At 30.6% G+C, this 23,061-nt stretch overlaps 1 pseudogene; it reads left to right on the top strand.

Moving 5' to 3' along the window:
• Positions 1 to 8,720: 8,720 nt before the first annotated feature.
• Positions 8,721 to 11,875, top strand: LOC107857898 (annotated as a pseudogene).
• The last annotated feature ends 11,186 nt before the right edge of the window (positions 11,876 to 23,061 follow it).

The raw sequence follows: 23,061 nt of genomic DNA, 5'->3' as shown, positions 1-23,061 counted from the left end.
CAGAGCTCAGTCATTTAAAAAGTACATCGGTGAGATATATGTTAAATATGTTAGAATTTATCTATATATATTGAACTAATTATGAGAAGACCATTTAAAAATAGAGAAACTTTTAGAAAAATTAAAGATTCTTTAATTAGTAATTATTCAGAATATACAAGTTTAAATAAAACAAAAGAAAACCAACAAAGATTAGCCTACCTAATTACCTTAATATCTGGTATTAAAGCAAAATTAATAATCCATTTAAAATCTAGAAGAATCAAACATATACCATCTAATTATGATAAAATTAGATTTAGATATCCACTAAGATATTATAAACATGGTTTAAATGAATAAAGTGCAGAAATACAAAGAACTAAAACAAATTATTTCTGAAAAATGTAAAGAATTAAAAATAAGAATAGAAAGATTACATTATATTATATTTGCTGGAGTCAGTGAAAATTCAATAAATACACAAAAAGATAAAATATCAAAATTAGAATCACAAATAGACAGTTTAGAATATATATATCAACATGAACTATTCACAATAAAATGAACAAAGAAGAATTTATAATAGATGAAAAAATATATGAAAATCATAAAGGATTAAAAATAAAAATAGTGTTTTCTAATCTAGGAAGAAGATATAAGAAATAGGTGAACATTTATATCTAATGTTAGAAAAAGAAGAATTAAAATTAGAAGATAAATTGACAGCAATGGTAAGAATAGAAAGAGGAAATGAAGAAATAGATAGGAAAAAGGAAATAGAAAAAATAAAACAACAAACTACGGAAGAAATACGAAAAATAGAAGAAACTAAAAATAGTAGGATTGCTGAATTAGAAAAAGAACTACAAATGTTAAAAGATCTGTATGAACAAAGACAAAAGGAAAAAGAAGAAAAAGATAGAGAACAAAAATTACTAAACGAGATAAATCAATTTAAGGAAAAATTGGAAATAAGAAACAAAGAATTAGAAATAAATAATATAGATATTGAAGAGACAGATAATTATGATTCAGAAGATAGTGAAACATATACAGAAATATTAACAAATACAAAAAATTTAGAAATCAATGAAAAACAAGAAGTAATTAATGAAGGAAACTTGGAAAGTACCAACACAGAAATAAATACTCTTGATAAAAAAGAAGACGAAAATATAACACCTAAAACAATAGAAAAAAGAAAAGCTATATATTATAAGAGCAAGTTCAAAAAATATAATGAATATGACAAATGGACACCAAAATAAATAGTTAATAAAAATTATAACTTTTTAGACCTAGACTGTGTAATAGATACAGAAAAAATAATACAATTATGGATAGGATATATAACAAAACAATTATTATATAATAATATAAACATAACAGATGCACCAGAATATATAGAAAGAACACTAATAGGATCAGCAAAACTATGATTTTCAAATTTAACTGAAAATAGCAAGAAAGTATTAAGAACTAATAAACCTATAGAAGGAACATCATCAACAACAACTAAACTAACACCTATAGAATTATTAAAAAATATGAAACAACTATAAAAGATGAATTTGGTAGTACGACAACAATAAAAGAAGAACAAGATGAAGAAAAAGATACAAATAGAAATTTAATGTTAAAATTAGCAATATATAATATGTGTTATATAGATGAATATACTTGCGCATTTAAAGAATATTATTATAAAGGAGCATATAGTATAGAAGAAAGTAAAGAAATAAGAAAATTATATTTTAATAAATTACTCGAACCATTTAGTTCAAAGATAATAAAAAGTTGGGAAGAAGCAAAAATAGTAGATACATTAGGAGCAAGAATAAATTTTTTTACAACAATGGTATAGAAACTTATGTGAAAAATATAGGGAAGGATTAAAAATGGAAAAAACATTAATAAAAAATTTAGCATGTTGCAAAAATAAAATAGCACCCCAATTTGGATGTGAAGAAAGATATTATAAGAAAATAAAAAGATATATGAAATATAAGAACTATAAAAAATCAAAGTATAAATATAAGAAACCGAGAAAAAGATATTATGTAAAAAATTATAAATACAAAAGACCATATAGAAAGAAGAAATCTATAAAAGAATGTACTTGTTATAATTGTGGAAAGATAGACCATTTAGCTAGAGATTGTAAATTACCTAAAAATCTGAAAAATAAACAAATATCAGAAATAAAAATAGATAATACAAAATATATGTAGATAGATTATATAGATTATGAATTAGAAAATGAGGATAGTATATATGAAATTTGAGAAAACGAAACAGATACTGAAATAGATAGTGAAATAGATGAATCAAATGACTGAATAAGATAAAAAAATAATAACAAAGGAAGAATATTTAAATGATGAAGGAACGGAACAAAAAATAATAAAAAATATGTTTACTAGGAAAAAAGACGAATATTATGTAGTATGCCAAAAAGAACATGTAATAGACTGTAGATATGCAAAAGGCAAAGCTAGTATACCACTAGTAACAAAAAGAATAATTAATAAAGAGATAAATGATATAAAAAGTAAAGGAAATCCAATAAAATATGTACACCTTGGAGGTACAGAGATACTAATAAAAGCATGTTTTGGAGAAGGAATAGATACACCAATAGAATTATATTTAGCAGATGATAGAATCATAAAACCTATAGAAAAAAGTATAATAACTGTCGTAAAAGAAAATTTAATATACCAATAATTTAAATTTATAATAAATTCAAATTATTCAGTAGCGGTAACAGATAAAAATATAGATAAATCACTCATATTATATTGAAAAATATCAGGAATAGAATTAACCCCAGGAAGTAAAATATTTACAGCAAGATGCAAAAATTTATATGTATTAACAATAAAACATAAAATAACAGAAAAAAATAAAATTAACAAGATACGAATAGAAAGTTCATTCTAACAAATTGTAAAAACAATAGACTATAATGATTATAGCTATAGAGACATAGATATAGAAGAAAATTTAGAAATAGTAAATGATAGAATAAGTACAACGAAAAGAATAGCTGATGAAAAACCAGAATCATCAAGCTCATCAAAAAGAACAAGTTATGAAATAAATTCAATAAGTAATTTAAACCAATATTACATAACAAGAAAAATAAATGAAAAAGAATATCTAATACTTTTGAATACAGGACAAGAAGAAAATTATATAGCAAAATATCTAGTAAAAAATAAAAACTAATAATGATATGTGCCCAGATCTACCAAGAAGTTTAATAAATAGTAAAAATATAGCAGAAAAAAAAATAATAATAGGAGTTAGAAAAATAAAAATAGAATTCGAAGTAAAGGAAGAAATGCAAAAAGCAGATATAATATTAGGAATAAAATGGCTAGAACAAGTAAAACCATATAATATAGAACATACACAATTAACCTTAACATATAACAAAGAGAAGTTATTCTTAAGAAGAGTCTTAACATAAAATGAAAATATATGTATTAATAAAGATAGTAGTAGAAGGATATTACAGTAGATATTATACGCCTATGATAGATACAAGAGCAGAAGCTAATTTATGTAGATATAATTGCTTAGCAGAAAGTAAATGGAATAAATTAAAAACACCAATAATAGTTAAAGGATTTAATAATGAAGGAAGCTTAATTACTTATAAAGCTAGGAATGTAAAAATACAAGTATGGGATAAGATATTAACAATAGAAGAAATTTATAATTATGAACTAACATCAAAAGATATACTTTTAGGAATGTCATTCTTAGATAAATTACACCCACATATAATAACTAGAACAGATTGGTGGTTTACAACACCATGCAAACAGAAAGTGAGAGCAAAAAGAGTCAATAATAAAATAAGAAAGAAAACTGATTGGATAAAAGGAAGTGAAAAAATTACACAAAAGTTAGAAAATATAAAAAATAATGAAGATACAATAGAACTAGTAGTATTTTCGATAAATAAAACAGAAATAATTATATTTTCAATAAATAAGATAGAAATAATTAAGAAAAAATTAGAACAATTGTATAGTGAAGAACTATTAAAAGGATGGGAAAAACATAAAACTACTATAAAAATTGAATTAATAGATAAAAATAGCATAATAACCCATAAACCATTAACATATAATTTTGACGATTTAAAAGAATTTAAAATGCATATAGATGAATTATTAGAAAAACAATATATACAAAAAAGTAATTGTAAAAATAATAGTCCAGCATTTATAGTAAATAAACATAGTGAACAAAAAAGAGGAAAAAGTAGGATGGTTATTGACTATAGAAATTTAAATGCAAAAACTATAACATATAATTATCCAATACCAAATAAGATATTAAAAATAAGGCAAATACAAGGATATAATTATTTTAGCAAATTCGATTGTAAATCAGGATTTTGCCATCTAAAGTTAGAAGAAGAATCTAAAGAATTAACCACATTTACGGTACCACAAGGATTTTATGAATGGAACGTATTACCATTTGGATATAAAAATGCACCAGGTAGATATCAACATTTTATGGATAATTATTTTATACAATTATCTAATTGTATAGTATACATATATGATATATTATTATATACAAAAACCAAAGAAGAACATTTAAAATTATTGGAACAGTTTACAGATATAATAGAAAAATAGGAAAAAAGTCTAAACGAAAAGAAAGCTGAAATTATAAAAAAAACCAGATAGAATTTTTAGGAATACAAATAGATAAAAATGGAGTAAAAATGCAACAACATATAGTACAGCAAATAATAAATTCGAAAGAAGAATTAGATACAAAAAAGAAAATACAATCATTTTTAGAATTAGGAAACCAAGTAAGAGAATATATTCCAAAATTAGCAGAAACTTTAAAACCACTACAGAAAAAATTAAAAAAGGATATAGAATATAACTACAATGAAGAAAATAAAAAACAAGTTAAAAAAATAAAATTACTTTGTAAAGAATTACCAAAATTACAATTTCCAGATGAAAATAGAAAATTTATATACATAGCAGAAGCAGATGCTAGTGAATATAGTTATGGAGGAGTACTTAAATATCAATATGAAGCAGAAAAAATAGAACACCATTGTAGATTCTACTCAGGTACGTTCAATGAGACAGAAATAAAATAGGAAATAAATAGGAAAGAATTATGTTCATTATATAAATGTTTGTTAGCATTTGAGCCATATATTGTGTATAACAAATTTAATGTACGAACAGATAATATACAGGTATACTGGTGGCTAACAAAGAAAATACAAAATTCAGTTACAACAAAGTAGATTCGGAGACTAGTCTTGAATATATTAAATTTCACATTTACAATTGAAGTGATCAGTACTAACAAAAATGTTATTGTAGATTACATATCAAGATAAAACTACACAGACTGAAATAATAGAAGAAGATACTCTAGAAAAAATACTTAGCACCCTAACTACGCTTTCAATGAAAGTGGGCAGTATGGGTAATGAGATAGAAAAGCTAAAGACTAATGAGGATAAACTGAAGTCTATAGCTACAAATCAGCTAACTCAGCAGTGTGCAGAGCTATGTAGATCGGAAGACATTAAAGTTCCAGAGCTAGAAGGAGACGTTGGGACACTCCATAAAACCCATAACATTTATCAATCTACTTCTGCAGGCACAAGCAAAGGAGTTAGTCAACCAAGATACCAGAACATGAATATGAATAAAATATTTGAAAAACCATTTACACCAAAAACACAAAAAGACCACTTGTTCATACCCCCACAAGTTACCACATATCGAGATATCCTAAACCAAGATAAAAAAGTTTACAACTACACAGCCCAGAAATACATAGAAAATATCTACAGAGTACAAACTTTTCTAAACCTTAACCCCAGAGCTACAAACATCAAAGAACCAAACACCAATTATATAACCCAAAAATTACAAGGATATAACAAACTAATTGCACTACCCAAAACTAACCCAAGCCTAGTAAAAACTTGTTTTGACTATGGACTATTAAACACCATATACACCTAAGACGGAGAAGAATTAACAGCTATGGAAGAATTACACAAGATATTCACCACCTACAAAAGGATAACGAAAGGAAATCTATTTTACATAAAGTGTTATACTGCACCAGCAGAGATATTATATGACAAAATAAAATCAGTTATACAAGTTGTAAAAATAGGACTAACCAGAGATATGATCATACCAGAAGATATTACACAGCAACCAGAGATACCCAGAATTGAGATACCTGATTTCTACACAAATAAACGACTTATTGGACTAGCTACGATTATCCAATAACTAGCAAATAATTATACTAATGGAAACCTAATATGGAGCTATTATTCGAGAGATCATCAAATGATTTACTCAAATTCAAAAGAGCTACGACAAACAGATATGGAAGATGTCAGACAATGGATAATGACATTACTCAACCAAGAAAAACAATCTACCGCAAGAGCAATTAAAAAAGTATTTATTTCAGATGGACTACTGACAAGATATTATAAAATAATTGGACACAAATATCAAGATCACCAATGTTCAAGATGTAATGGAGAAGATAACATTATTCTAGAAGTACATCTAGAATAAAAATCAAGAAGACAAAATGCCAGCTGGAAAGATAAGATAAGAAGTAATAATGGAGATATAGCAGATACGAAAACATCAACGGAGACAAGATATTGAATTCCTTGTATAGATTTTTAGTCTTTACGAATTGTAATTATTGCCTATGTAGACTTTTCTAGACTTAACTTTTCTAGACTTGTAGAAATTTGTAAGGCTATAAAGACTTTAGACTTTTTAGGGTACTAGCCTTTTTGACTTATAGGTTAGCATTTAAAAAACGTGTAAAGATGCTTGTAAAGCTTTTTTGTTCTATAAATAAAGAAAACTGAAGGCATTGCAAAGCAAGCCTTCATGTGTTGAAGCAATACTCTGTCCAATTCAAATATTTTGCTCAGTTAATTAAAAAACAGACATATTTCAATGGAAAAAGCTATGGACGAACAAACTTCAGAAATATAGAAACTACCCGAACAGGTATATTTATTTATGATTATGAATAGCTAAATTCATAATTCCCAACAATCATGATATGATAAAATAAATTCATATTAGTTACTTTATAGTAGAATTATTTGAAGAATAATATGTTAAGAAGTTTATTAGAAAGTGGAAACGGAGAAAAATCCCTAAGAACTATGCCATCCTAAAGGTGAAAGCAATGAGGCAAGAAGCCGTGGCGGGGAGTAACCAGAGTAGAGGCGTTGTTTAAGGGAAAAAGTATCCAAATTACCATGCTAATAGAGACCGAAGAACATGTTATTTAAGAATAATCTAGTATATAGTAATGTAAGATGACCATATTTTGTTATGTACATGGTTGAAGGGAATATTTTGAAAAAGCAATTTTATGAAAATGAATAATTATTTATCTGATGTGATGGTAGATAAATTTGAAATACTTATTTTGTATGCACTTAAAGATATAAAAGTAGCAGATATAAGAAAAGTCATATTAGAAAAAGCATTTGGTGAATATTATATGACTAGAGTAAATTATATACCATACCTACCTAACTACTCTTACAAATACTTATCATGACAAATTACAAAATATTTTTAGAAAAAGATATGAAAAATATACAATTACTAGAAAAACAGATAAAAATAAATATAGACAAATATATGGAAAATAAAGATATAAAATATATAGAATTTCTTGATAAAAATATGCAAGAACTTCTAAGACTAAAACAAACAACTACAAAATATTATAATAAAATCAATCTTAAAAGATAGATCATCTAGATTATCTTAAAGTTTTAATCTTATATATACTTAAAGATATAGAAATTATAGACATTAAGAAAATAATATTAGAAAAAATAATAGACTATGAAATTGAAACTATAGATTGGATAGAACAGTTATACCAAGAAATTTACCTAGAAGGATATTATTCAGATTAAGAGATGTTAGAATATATTAGAAAAACTAGAGAAAATCAAGATAATCTAAATAAAGAAATTAATTATAGAAACCGAATTAGAAAAATAATGGAAAATCTAAAAGAAAAGTTAATATGGATAGAAGAAACCTTAGAAAATTTATAAAAAAGTACATGTGATAGTTTATATAATTTTTTAAAAAAACTCACTATGAGAAGAACAACGCAAGATAATAAATAACATAGAAAATCTAGAATTAGATATACATTACAGTACAGTTAGGATAAATTATTATACAGAAATTTATAACTCTGTAATTACTACAGGATAAAATAATAAACCAAACAAATTAATGAATACATCTTACGAAAAGAATAAATTGCACTTTAGGTAATCTCACTCATTTTATCTTAATCTTATTGCACGCATTTGACGTATTTGTTACCTAGCAATTTTTTTGAGCTGAAAATCACTTTTCTTTTTCGTGAATCACATTCTATAATGATAGATTAATTTATAAACTGTATGTTTTCTATCTACATCACCTTGATGAAAATGCATTGTGGGTGTTTTTTCTACCCACTGATCTCACTATTGTCCAGTCAGTAGGTTGTTTAGATTTGGATTTTGAGTGTTTTATGTATCCATTGGGTCAATTTTTTTGTCCAATAAATTTTATTTTGCAGCTTGATTCTTATTTTTTTAATTAATTTTTAATTTGATAGTTGTTTTTATCTTTATAACTCTGCAGATTTTGGTAATCATGTCTAGCAAGACAAATCGTGTCGAGTGCTTTATTAATCCTAATGATTGGTTCTTTTCAGACCCCCATTGGAGAGGGGATTCAAATTATCATACAACGATAACTTGCTTTTTGGATGACACACAGTTGTCATTGTTAGAGAAAGGATTTTTTAGAAATTTGATGAAACTAGGTACCATATATGGCATATTTTGATTTGTATGCTTTGCAATCCATTTTTTATTAGAAGCATTCTCTCATCTGTGATATTGAAGCATTTGATAATCTGTCGAGATTGAACACTGATTTTTGGGCGTTCATCGAGTGTGGATTAAATGAGTCAAAATGGTACGTTTACTATCTTTCAACTTTTCATTTTGTGATTTTTGTACTTATGGTAATGCATATATTCTAATTGTATTCATTTTTCATGTATTTTAAGTAACAAAAATATATACGTTAAAGGAAAAGATGTGTTGCAGGAATGTTTAGTGTTTGGCTCTTGTGTTGTGGATTCGAAGGAGTGGTTTTATTCACTTGCAACTTATGGTCGACCTTTGAATGACATGGTATTATCACTTTCTATCCTAATCTATATTTGGATTGCCTAATATCTACCTGCAATCTTTGTAACTTTGGTGTAGAGTTGTAACTTTTCTATTCACTAGTAAAGTCAGGTGTATAGTTAATGGGGCGAAAGGGGTTTATTTGATTTTTTATTTAATATTGATTTATCTACTAGTTTTAACTTTATTTTCATTTCATTATAGAAACAAAGCTAATGTTATTAACAAGATCCCTCCTGTTTCGATTCATTGTCCGATCATAAGGTTTTTGCTGATTTCTTGGTTGCATGATACAAAGTAGGCACTTGGCATAGAATTTATAAAGTTAGAGTTGAAGATAGAGTAATATTTAATTTGTATGTGGGGTTACTGATATTTCAGGAAGTTAGCTGTAAAAATCGCGAACAAAGAGTAGAAACCAACAGTTGAGGTATAGTGTCTATCCCCTCCTAGTTTATTTTTTAATTGAGTTGTTGTTAACATTGTATATCCACTGATAACAAAGCCACCAATCCCAGTGGTACCAATTAGGAATAAAATAGAAGACTGCATTATTATCGATGTTGAAGATTATAAGGCCACTGGTTATTCTGACGTGCCAATATTGGTGCAATATACTGAAGAAATGATGGAGGAAATTGATAGGATGGTAAGCTTATATGATCTATATATCTTGGTTATGAATATAATTCTTATGGATTGCCATTAATGTGTTAAATCTTTGATTAAAGATGAGGAAATTGAGATGGAAGATGTAGAATATTGGTCAGTTGTAGACATAGATAGTTCTGATAAAAAGAACTCATTGTAGTGGAATACATTGATGACATCTATTCTTACTACAAGAAGGCTGAGGTAGAGATGTTATCTTCACTCTCCCTATTTGTTTGTTAGAATTTTTTTTTGTTTGTAACTTGTATATGCTTATTACCCAACTGTGTGGGAATACACTGGGTTTGTTGTTGTTGTTGTTGTACATACTCATTAGGATTATGACGTGTAGAGTTTGCAGAATTCCCATATTTTTCAACTTCGTACCTAATTCTTTTGGATAGGATCTAATTACGCTTAATAGATTGCCAAATTACTCATAAAAGCTTGTTTAATTTCAATATGGACAGTAATTTTTAGTCAGTAAAATAATAGGTGCAGAACATAGGATATATAGACAAACGGAGGGCATACTTAGGTTGTTTCTATTGTGATGCTATTCTATCAAGGATGATTACTATTTCAATTTTAATTGGAAATCTGGAAAGAAATGGAGATGTATTTTTTACCCCTTTCTTTTAATGTCATTTTCAATTAGAGATCGCTGGCTGGGTCCCTCCAAACTATATGGAACAATAATTTGATATAAATGAGAGGATGAGAGGCATCCTCATTGACTGACTGATTGAGGTATATAGTGTTTGATGTTGTATGTCATTTCTGATTTTTATGAAGAAGAATGTCACAATTTTAGGTATCATTTAATGTCTAATCCAATTTATAGGTTCACTACAAGTTTAAATTGATGGAGGAGACATTGTATTTGAATATGAATCTCATCGATAGATTTCTGGCAGTTCAGTAAGTGATTAGGAAAAAACTTCAGCTTGTTGGAATAACAGCTTTGCTTCTTACCTACAAGTATGAAGAAGTTTCTGTTCCTATAGTGGAGGATCTAATTTTGATCTTTGACAAGGTTTATGCCAGAAAAGAAGTTCTTAAAATGGTTAGTTTAAAGAACAAAACCTTACATTATCAGGACTTGTATCTCCATTTTGTTCTTCCTCTCTAAATAATTTCAATCGTTTTCTTATCCACAGGAGAATTTTATGGTTAATTCCTTACATTTCAACATGACCATACCTATAACTTATGTGTTTATGTGGTGGTTTCTTATAGCCTCTCAGTATGATAAGAAGGTCGGTTAAATGTCTTTGTCAGATAAAAGAGTAATGCAACAATCTAAATCACTACTCATACAACTTTTTATCATTGTTTAAATTAGGTGGAGCTTATGTCTTTTTTCTCGATCAAGCTATGTATAGTTGAATATGAAATGCTTAGATTCCCACCATCAATGCTTCCTGCTGTAGCTGTCTTTACTGCTCAATGCACTTTAGGTTTGTTCTGGGAGTGGAACGCAACCTGCGAGAAGCATAAAAACTACAGAAAGAAAAAGATTTTGTAAGTATATTTTATTTTTAAAGATACTTATAAATGTACATCCCTTTATCGAATAAACAAAGATGTGTAATTGTGTTCCTTATTTTCTGCGATAGGGAATGCTCAAAATTGATGGTTTCTTTTCATCAGAAGGTAGCAGTTGGGAATCTTACTGGCATGCACCGAAAGTACAACATGTCTAATATATCAATGCTGCAAGATGTGAACCAGCTTCTTTTCTGTAAGAAGCCTAGTTCTAAGATAAGAAGAATACATGAGGGGGAACGACATGCTTTGCCAGTAGTTGTGCTGAATGAAATTATTGATGTGTGCGCAACATATGTTATCTCAGGCTCTGGGGAAGGGGGAAGGGTGTTTTTGAGTTCTTTTGCTACTGAGAGAACCATGTGTTTATTTTTTTCATGTACATTATTTGACATTGCTGGTGTTTTGTGAAATATCTTGCTTTCCATACTTTTCTTGAATATAAACATTAGAAAGTTAAAATTTCTTCTTAACAGTTTAAATCTTAAGTGATTAAAAGCTTGTACAAATAACATACTTAACAACTAATATAACTAGAATCTTGATAGACATACTTAAAAAGCCTTCATATATTTATATATGTATCCTCTAAAACAATAACTTTATCAGTTGGTCTCGAGAATAAGGAGTGTCATTGTTAATAATACTAGTGCGAGAGAGGTAACAAATTCGCATATTGAACCAATGCATTTATTAACTAGGTCCTTATTTTAGCTCATCCAATATTATTTGGGCAAAACATGTAAATCAATGATTGAAGCGCCATAAAAAATGCATATTGAAACCTTTGTTGAGCAAAAAAATATTAGTAACAATTTGTATTTGATATTTATAATCACAGTATAACAATTTTGTAAACTAAGTCTTGCCCATGAGCCAAGATTTGCATCTATGTTAATAATCTAATTAGTGCAATTAAAGAATAAACTTTTGCCTCTTGGGTAAAAGTTCTTAATTTAAACAATATAACATTTATACAATAATTTTGTAAACTAAGTCTTGCCCATGAGATATGAGTTTCATATATGTTAATAATCTAATCAATGTAATTAAAGAATAAACTTTTGCCTCTTGGGCAAAGGTTTTCAATTTCAACAATTTTCTAAATGAAGTCTTTCCCATTAGGCAAGAGTTGCATATATGTTAATAATCTAGTCAGTGCAATGAAATAACAAATTGGTGCCTTTGGGCAAAAGTTTTCAATTTCAACAATTTTCTAAAGTCTTGCCCATAAGGCATGAGTTTCATATATGTTAATAATCTAATTAGTGCAATTGAAGAATAAACTTTTGCCTCTTGGACAAAAGTTTTTCAATTTCAACAATTTTATAAACTAAGTCTTGCCCATGAGGCAATAGTTGAATATATGTTAATAATCTAATTAGTGCAATTAAAGAATAAATTGTTGCCTCTTGTGAATTTTTTTTTTCAATTTCAATAATTTTCTAAACTAAGTTTTATCTATGAGGCTAGAGTTGCATATATGTTAATAATATAATCAGTACAATTAAAGACTAAACTTTTGCCTCTTGGACAAAAGTTTTCAATTTCAACAATATTCTAAGATAACTCTTGCCCATGAGGCCAGAGTTGCATATATGTTAATAATTTGATCAGTGCAATTAAAGAATAAATTGTTGCCTCTTGGGCAAAAGTTTTCAATTTCAATAATTCTCTAAACTTTTGCCCATGAGGTAAGAGTTGCATATATGTTAATAATCTAATCAGTGCAATTAAAGATTGAATTTTTACCACTTGGGCAGACGTTTTCTATTTTAATATTTTTCTTCACTACGTCTTGCCCATGAGGCAAGATTTCAATAAATGTTAATAATCTAATTAGTGCAATTAATGAATAAATTGTTGCCTCTTGGGCAAAATTTTAGACTTGCATATATGCTAATAATCTAAACAGTGCAATTAAAGAATAAACTATTGCCTCTTGGGCAAAAGTTTTTAATTTCAACAATTTTTTAAATTCTTGCCCATGAGGCAATAGTTGCATATATGTTAATAATCTAATCAGTGCAATTAAAAAACAAACTTTTTCCATGTGGATTTACAAGTATGAGAATATCTTCAAGATTTACCTGATCTAGATACAGACCAATGTGCCTCTCTAGATCAGACCTGTAGGAAGTCGATACTGATGTTGCTATTACAGATTTTAACAAACTTGAAAGAAAAGCCATTGGCACTACACTTTTCCTGGATTGTGTTGGTAGTAACTAGCTATTGTTTCGATGATGATCCTTTGTCTATTCTGCAAATCCAAATCCAAGAAACTTCTTTTAACCAGCTAAGGGTCCTTGAAGAACAAGCCCTGAAGAGAATTTTGGGCATAATTTATCAAAATTCTGCTGATAATGTCTTGTTTAAGATCTTTTATTTTTACTGCCAATAGAACTCGTTGAAAAAAATCTTGATTTAGCATCGCGAGTGATTTTCCCCACCAATCTGATGGTGTCTCTGAATTAACGCACTGAATAGGTTTGGGTGGAAAATTATACTCTATCTTTTACAAAACAGATGTTAGCTTTTCTTTATAGGCATTGTTTACAATTGCATTTATTAACTAGCTAACAAGATTGACTTCTTTATATACTGGTAATAATGTTTCACAGCGATGAAGAACAGATATCGAGTTGGATATGTTTGGAGAAACCACAGCCTTAAGGAATACCTCAGTACAAATTTCCTAGTTTTTCTTAAAGATATCTTCTGTCATTTCCATGAACCTAGCTACACATTTGAGTAATGCCAGGTTTGAAATGGTAATCTCAATGTTCACTCCATAGCAGAACTTTGCAGCAAGTTCAAATGCATTAGATCTGCCAGGAAGACCAGTAAGATAGATTCTTGAAAGCTTTGTATCCTTCGCCTCTAGCAGCAACTTTCTAATTGTTCCACTTCGCGAAACCAGAGGGAACTGCAAATAATGACAAATTAGCAATCACATTAGAAATGTATCCAAGATATTCTTCTTTCATTTTTCTTAATTTTAACATGAAGTACAAACTTAAGTTCTGTAGTTTTATTTTTCATCTGGCTATTGACTTTTTTTTCTCCTCAACGTAGCTGTATTGATATCGGTAGCCTACTTATAACAGCTAAAACATCAATCTTTTTCAAGGTACTTTAGACTAGTCATTTCTTTGCACAAGTTCTATTTTTCCATAGACTTGAGCATTGCATTGATTATGAGAAGTTGTAGATTAAATTACAAGAGCAGAAGAAAGATTGCACACTTTATTTTTGTAGCTTGTGAAGAGCAAAACAGGCTGATCTGACTTCTATAGAAAGATCACCCGAAATATCAGATATTGGCCTATAATAGAAGATATAGTCAATGATCAAAAGTTGGAAACTCATATTTTTTTAAAATTTTTTTAGCCTAAGGTTTCATGCACGCACAACTTACATCTCAAGAATACAATGCGGGATGTATGGAGTTTTAAATCTATCTGAATTCAAACAATGAAACCTTAACTCGTCGGAGAGCATAAGTCATCCTGATATTTTGCTTGTACATATGACCGTAATTTAGAACCAAAAATAGCATAAAAACACAATCTTGAATTGATAAAAATATTAAAACAAAGTTAACAATACTCTGTGTGCGTGTTGTTTTTGGATTCAATCTAGCAAAGTGCTAGACATTTTCTGGTGTCTTTAAAATATGGTGTGGAGTAATCTAACAGCTAATTGGAAAACTCATCTGCACGAATTAGAAGTCCCTCACAAGATATTCATGTTGGAAACTAGGAAAATAGTTATTGATGGCTACACCATTCACCCCACATCTTGAACAAGAAAATTGAACACACTGGACTTTAGAGGTTTAAAAGGTTAGCTATTTGATTTGTCATTTTCAATGATTGCAGCCTTAGAAATTGCTCATCTAGTCTTTACCTAAAGTATATGATATTAACTTTATGAAAGGATAGAAACTCTACAATCTTCATTTTTAAGGTAAGTTCCATCAGAATTAGTTTCCAAACCTAAAAGTATAGTTATTTTCACTTACCCAGCACTTGAATATGGTCTATCATCAGTGGAGAAGTTGGGACTTTCACTAAGGGAGTTCCGATTATAAATAGGCAACACACGAAAGAAATTAAGGGATTCAGTATCTACTATATATACATAAAAATATACTTTTCCCCTTATATATATGGCGTAATTATTTCACGAAGGCCCTTGTGATATAGGACCCTGGCTCCACCCCTATTTCATAAATGCATTTATTATTCAGATATTTTGGTGGTTGTAGTTCTCTTCTAGTGCCAAATCCTACTACAATTAGAGAGTTTAAACCCATTACTTGGTGCTCTATGTTATACAAGCTAATAGCTAAGGTGCTCTCTCTTAGAATCAACAAGTTAGTGCTTCTTTAATCTCTAAAACATAGGATGGATTCATACGAGATTGAAAACACAGTCTTTCCCTTAAAGACCAAACCTTTGTAACTACTCAAACACAATTATAATCACAATAACAAAGTCCCTACAACCTGTTCGACATAATTCCTTATCATCTTCTAATGCTAATTATACCACTAGTTTGAAATACTTGGAATTAATTTCTTGTACCACCTTGACCTTATATGTTTGTCCTTCCCAAAATATGTTACGATCAATGTCAACTCCCATATTAATGACCTTTCCCTCTAAGACCAACCCCCACAACTACTCAAACACAATTATAACCGCAATAACAAACTCCCCATAACCTGTTCAACGGAATTCCTCAATGGTAAATATGTTACTACAACAATAGCATATCCCAAGATTAGCTTACGTTCACCTCCCCAAAAATCAAATCAACATGCTAATTATATAACAAGCTAAAATTACCACAGTGCATCAATAAGCTAAAATTACCACAATGACTTTTGATGAATAATTTCATACCTGAAGAACCTTTATGTCAAACTTCAATTGTGCAAATATTTGAAAGTAGATTCTGGAATTTGGAAGAAAGAGGGAAAGAATGAAATTTAACAGTTTGGGCAACGTAGCCTCGGGCTTTAGAGAGCCATCACATGGGTTGATTCTGGAATTTTGAATAAAAAGACAAAGAAAGAGATTGAACAACGAATATTTTGGAGGATGGTATTTTCGTCTAAAAAATATGACTTAACAAGTAAAGGCTATTCTAACAAAGCCATTTTATTTGGGGCTCAAATTTGAAAATGACTCTAATTTAGGTCTATTTTTTAGAATACCCACTTAAGAGACTCTTATTAGCCCAAAAGGTATACATAATAATAAATAAGCCTAATTGACCGACATAAGCATACTGGATATAGACGAAAAGTAATAATAAATATAACAAAAGAAAAATAGTAAGTAAATGTAGATGAATTCCATTATTTGCAATAACAATATGGTATACTTCTTCTCCAACTAGATTCATGAAAATTTAACAAAAATTAACCAGAATTCCAAATAAAAATCAATGATAATGCATGCCTAGAATCAAACTGTGGCTAAATATGTAATTAAGTAGTAAAATAAAATGCTTTCATTCAAAGAAGTCCTAAATAGTTAGTTCTTCTATTTGGAAACCAAGTTCACAAGGCCTAAATATTTTATTCTCATTTTTGGCAACCAAGTTCATTTAGAGTATTCGAAAATCCTATTTTGAAGTCATAAAATTGTGCTTTAGGCAAAAATACCAATGCACCAAGGATATAAAATCAAACAAATACAATTGAGCAATCAAACTAATCACATACAAATTATTAGTTCAATAATACATGACCTGAGTATTTTATAGTCATCTACAGTAGGAAAATATGATATCCTAAGGTTAATTATCATAAAGAAGTAGTAAAAATAGATATATGCCTCGAGAAACCCAAACTAAGGTAGCTACCCAAACCTAGGATAATGTATCTGACTTTATTCCCAAAGTTACCATGACATTGAGCCAAATTCAAAAGGAAAAAAGACTATTAAGATTTAGGATTTTAAGGAAAAAATCTATACTAAGTCCCATAAATAGGCATACGGATCATAAATACTGAAAGAGAGTAGTTCAGCCATAATATCAAACAAATAATTAAGAAAATTATCATACATATACCTTAAATGAGCAATGTGTAAGAATAGCTACATAATAACATAACTGGATGCAAAAGAGCAATCTCACAACACTCTAAATTGGAGCTTTTTCTATTCTTTAAAGCCTCTGACTACTAATACTCTATCAAAATAATAATCTAGGGGTCAATATGAGACGAATGATACCTATATTGTAAATTTATAATTTGAGTCAAAAATTGAGTTAAAAATTAGCTGTGGGTCCCACTTACAAAATTTGGAATGAAACTTGCAATTGTGTCCCTCATGGGACAAGGATTTTATACTCAAAATTTGAGCATGCTGAGCCTCGAAATCGAGTTCCAAAATAGTCAAGGAAAGAATGGAAAATAATAATTCTAATGGAGCATAATAATGGAGAGAATAATAATGGAGATTTATGCTAGCACTTTTGAATTACTAATAGGAATAGGATCAAGAAGAAAGAAAAATATTAACCCTTAGATCCAACTATGATTTTTCAATAAATACCGAAGCACAATGTGTTTTAAAGTAGTAATATTTAGGATGAAAATCATGAAAGGTTTCAAATAGGGAATATTATGCAACTATCTCCACTCAACAAGAGGTTTCGCCTCTTAAATAGTACTACTTATCAAACAACATACCACTTTAGTAGTGTCTTGAAATACCCTGAGTTTGACCCTTGGAAACTTACTGGGTTTTAGAATTTTCGGACATCATACGACTTACCATACTATTTGTATTTTGTTGGTATGGGTCAGGTGACCCAGTCATATATTGTCTAGTGTTGGGTGGATTAGTTTCTGGTATGAATATAACTAGAGAGGGTATGAGTCATATTTTTGGTGATGGGTCACTGGGTTGTGTTGGTCCTTCACTTAATCTGAGTACGAGTGGCTCACCATGGGTCATGAGGATAAGGTACGAATGGTATAGTCTAACTCATATGATGGACAGTGTCAATACCTATTGATTCTATTATGTGTACAAATTAAGGGTACTGGTTGTATGCTTAGATACGAGTGGCCTTGGTGCTTGCATGTTTGACAGTACCCACCCCACTTAATTTTATTATAGGTATAGGTTAAGGGTACTGGTCATATTCTTAGGTACTAATAGCCTTGATGGTCATATGTTGGACCGTGTTGGGGGTCCAAGGGATGCCTAGGGTACAAATGGTGGGTGCCACTCATATAATAGGATATCATTTAGGTGGTGTAGTCATATCATCCAATGAGAAATTTATACAGTTTAAGTTGGAGGTATTTTGGACATTTCCCCTTTTAACTCCTTCGAACCCCATGACATTATACATATTTTGGGGCTTCATTAACATATTTGCAATCAATTAAACACTCTAAACTCTGTTAAAATCTCTCTTAAGTTGTTGTGTTTAGGAAGTCTAGAGTTTTCTTCAAGGTGGTCAATTTGGGGATTAAAAGGGTGGTTTCTCTTAATATTCTTCACTATCTAAGGCATGTTACTCCTTCCTCATAGCTAGCTCCAATCAAAGGCATGTATTATAAATTATTTTAGTTGTAGAAAATGTGATAATATTTGGGTTTTGAATTATACTTTGGGGGTTTTGGTTATAATGGTTTGTTATCATTTTACCAAGTTTATTACCTATGGTTTACATATTATAATGGTCTTTTGAACATGTAATTGGATGGGATTGGTTGATTTGTACTTGGTTTTTATTTTTGGAAACTATATGCCCCCAATGTGTTTGTTAAAATTCCTATAAGAATGCTTTTGTCACATAGTTGGACTTTTGATGAAACTATTGAATGGTTTAACTTTGTAACGGAACTTAAATTAGATTTGATGGTTTTAAATTGCTTAATGGTAAGGTCTTGCTGGTCATGGTTTACTTTATTTTAAAGCCTTGTCGGGTACAAGGGAATCCCCAAGAAAACTAAGTAATAAACTTACTTTTGGTGTACATAGGAATTCCCCGAGTAAACTTAATGATAATGTAATATTTGGGTAACTAGGAACCCTTTAAAAAGGTTTGCTGAGGCCATTTCTTACAATCCTGTAGTCGTATGACGATACCACTTCTTATAGCCTTGGTAAATATAAACGGAATAGTAGTTTGGTTGTATATTAATTGTCTTAATTGGCAAATAATGACAGGGTATGATTGCTAACAGTGAAGGTGTGAATATAAGGGAAGGAAACTAGAAATCATGTTTACTGATATGAGAATTGGTCATGACGACCATAGACTAAACTTACGAGGTGCACAAGAATCCCCTAAGTTACACTTGTATATATGTATTATGGAGAGCGAAGGGTACACGGGAATCCCCTACTCCTATAGTATCTTTGGTTCATGCAGCTACACACATCAAGGCCTATTCAGGTGGTAACACTGGACCCATATAGCGCATGGGTTATTCTAGGATGGTCAAGCTATAAATACCCATATTAATGGTTTTATAGGCATCTTAAACCCGGTTCTTTTTCCCTATATGGATTATACATATGTATGGCTATTAATGGATGTGGTTTTTTACTTGGTTTTAAAGGTTGAAATTATTTTATCCTTATACTAAGTGCATGCTAGCGTTCACTCGCTAACTTATCTTTGGGCGTTGTATCCCTACGTGATATAGGAACCGGCCATACTACTAGTCCTACTCAGTGATCGAATTTGGGATCAACATGTATTAAGTGGTAAGGTTTCATAGACTAGTTGGCTCTATTTCATGTTATGGATTCCTTACGTACTTTGGTCATTTTTAGACTTTGGTTTTTTCTATGGTTGAGGGCATGTCCCGACTGGATATTCTCTTACATTTTGATAGAGACTTTATGGGACAACTATAGGTTTGTATGGACGGTGTTGGCATTGGTTTCAGCCTCGGCATTGGTATTGGTATTGGTTCTAACACTGATTTACTGAATTAGATTTATGCTTGTTCCATTTTTTTTTGGATTATATATATATATATATATATATATTGGACTCATTTTTTTTGGGATGTAGGGCATTCATGGTGGGTTATTGGGGGTGATCTTGGATCTAGGTTGGTTTTGAGGCCCCCGACATGATGAAGTCCTAGTTTGGGTCATGTCAGATTGGTATCAAATCCCTAGGTTCTTGGTCACTTGATAGTCCACCAATCCATGTCGAGTAGAGTCTCTATAAAGGGTGTGTAGCATGCCGCACTTATAAGGGAGAGGCTCTGATACATTTAACAATGTCTCTCTTTCTTGTGTTCTAATTCATGTGGTAAAGTATAAGGTCTTGAAATCCAATATAATTCCTATTTTTTTGCTTTTCATATCATGCCTCGATGATTTAAATCTCACAAAAAATCTTCTGTCCAAATTTAGACAACATTGTTGGGACTTGCTCTACTCAGGGGATCCATACCAAGTCTAGTGGACAAGTTCTTAATTTTCCTAGATTTCTATCGTTTCATTATTGTCCTCCTTAGGATGATGTGATGAATGTGGAGGTTTGTTAGTCTATTCATATGATTGCTCAGTTCTTGCCTTCTCAGGCCGAGCGTGGTGCATCTACTATTCCATCTTTTGATGCCACAAGGTTGCATAGTTCATGAAGTTGAGTTCTCAAAGCTCTGTTGGTGTTAAGGTGGAGGAGGATCCTTAAGGTTTTCTATATGAAATGGAAAATATCTTCCAAATTATGAATGCCATGAATATAGTGGAAGTGGAGTTTGCAGCCTATTAGCTGAAGGACGTGGCGTACCAATGGTATGAGCAATGGGATATAGAAAAGGGATGATGTTAAGTAATTTTGGTGTTAGACTTTCTCTGATGTATTTTTGGACGGCTTCTTTCCTCAGCAGTTAACGGAAATGAACATGGAGGAATTTTTCAATATAATATAGGGGACAATATCGGTCAAGGAGTATGCCTTAAAGTTTCACCAATTATCTTGATAGCTTCGTAGATAGTGTCATATATGAGAACCAGAATGAGGAACTTCTCTTCGGTACTGTCTCGTGTGTTGATCCTTCAAAGTAAGAATGCATGGCTAATCAAGGACATGGATATCTCTGGGTTGGTTGTTCACGTGTAATAAGTGGAGGAAGAAAAGAAAAGGCAGGTTGAGATAGGGGAAAGACAGGGTAAGAAGTTTAGGTTCTCTGTGCAGGGTAGTGGCCAACAAGAAAGTGGTAGGTATGGTGGTAAGTGTCAAAAGAAATAGTGGGAGAGTTATTGTACTTTCTCCATATCTAGTGCTCTTTACCTGAAACCATCAGATGATAGATGTCAGTAGGGTGGCGACAACTTAAGGGCACAAGATGCCAAATCTTAAGCTAGTGGTGCTCACTCAGCATCATGTCCTCCTTGTAGGTTTTGTGGTCATCTGCATCTGGGTTTTTGTGATGAGTGGAGGGACAGGTGCTTAAGTTGTGGTCACTCAAGCCATATGCTTAGAAACTATCAGATTGGTAAGGTTGCTTCGGGAGCGAAAAGGGTTCTGATTGCCTCTTTATCTGCTCCTGCACCGAAAGGTGTTGCTTTTTCATCTTTTTGTTCTTGATTTTTTTGGTTTTCTAACATCTTCACTTTTCCTACAAAATCAAATGAAGTACAGTAGAAAACAACAAAGTTACTTAAGAACTTACAATTATTCCAAGTTAAAAGTCTTAAATGTGATGTCCAGAAGCCAACGCATCACATCCCTAGAATCACATCACAATCCACCATTTCTAACATTATAAGATTAGTTTGAGTTCGAACTCTCAAATAGACACAACACATGATCTAAAAACTCAATCTACTACTAAAGAATCACCGATGAGAGTAGATACAAATAATGTCACAGATAATAAATCCTAAAAGTACTTTGACCATGGGGCATAATAAGCTCATGCATAACAATACGTGGATTCCATATTAAATAAAGAAAAATTCATCTGATAGTGCACCAAGATTGTACTTAGGAAAATTGCATTAGAATACTTAGCCTCAGGTCTAGCAGGTACGGCATACAACTAACCATGCTCGCTACCTAGTTGGGATCCTAACCGATCTCCTACCTTACCTACCTGAGATCCTTCATGAGCACTATAGGGACCACCCCTATAACTATGCATACTACCTCTATGTGAGGGATAGACTACCGTTTTAGGTGGAACACTCTAAGAATAAGGAATAATCACTCCACGATTAAGGTACTCTCTCAAGAAACGACTAAAATCTCTACAACCATAACATACCCCAAGCATTGTACCAAAACTAGAATATCTGGATGACCCAGAATAACTGTCATGACTAGAATAACTAAAAAATGAACCCATCAAATACTGACCACTACCATATCCAAGATGATCACTGAAACTAGACTGACATTTATTAAAAATCTAAAGTTTTGCCTAAACTAGACTATAGACTGACCCTTATGCTCATACAATTGACATGAAGGGTACCTACCCTGACAACTACTTCCTCTAGATCTTAAGACACTGTGGCTCCAACTAAAACTACCCTAATATCATGGCCTCTTATCATTTCCCCTTGGTCATACCGATGCATCCCCTT

Source organism: Capsicum annuum, chromosome 1, assembly GCF_002878395.1.
Source record: "Capsicum annuum cultivar UCD-10X-F1 chromosome 1, UCD10Xv1.1, whole genome shotgun sequence".
Taxonomy (NCBI): domain Eukaryota; kingdom Viridiplantae; phylum Streptophyta; class Magnoliopsida; order Solanales; family Solanaceae; genus Capsicum; species Capsicum annuum.
This window is presented reverse-complemented; position numbering and strand designations above follow the sequence as displayed.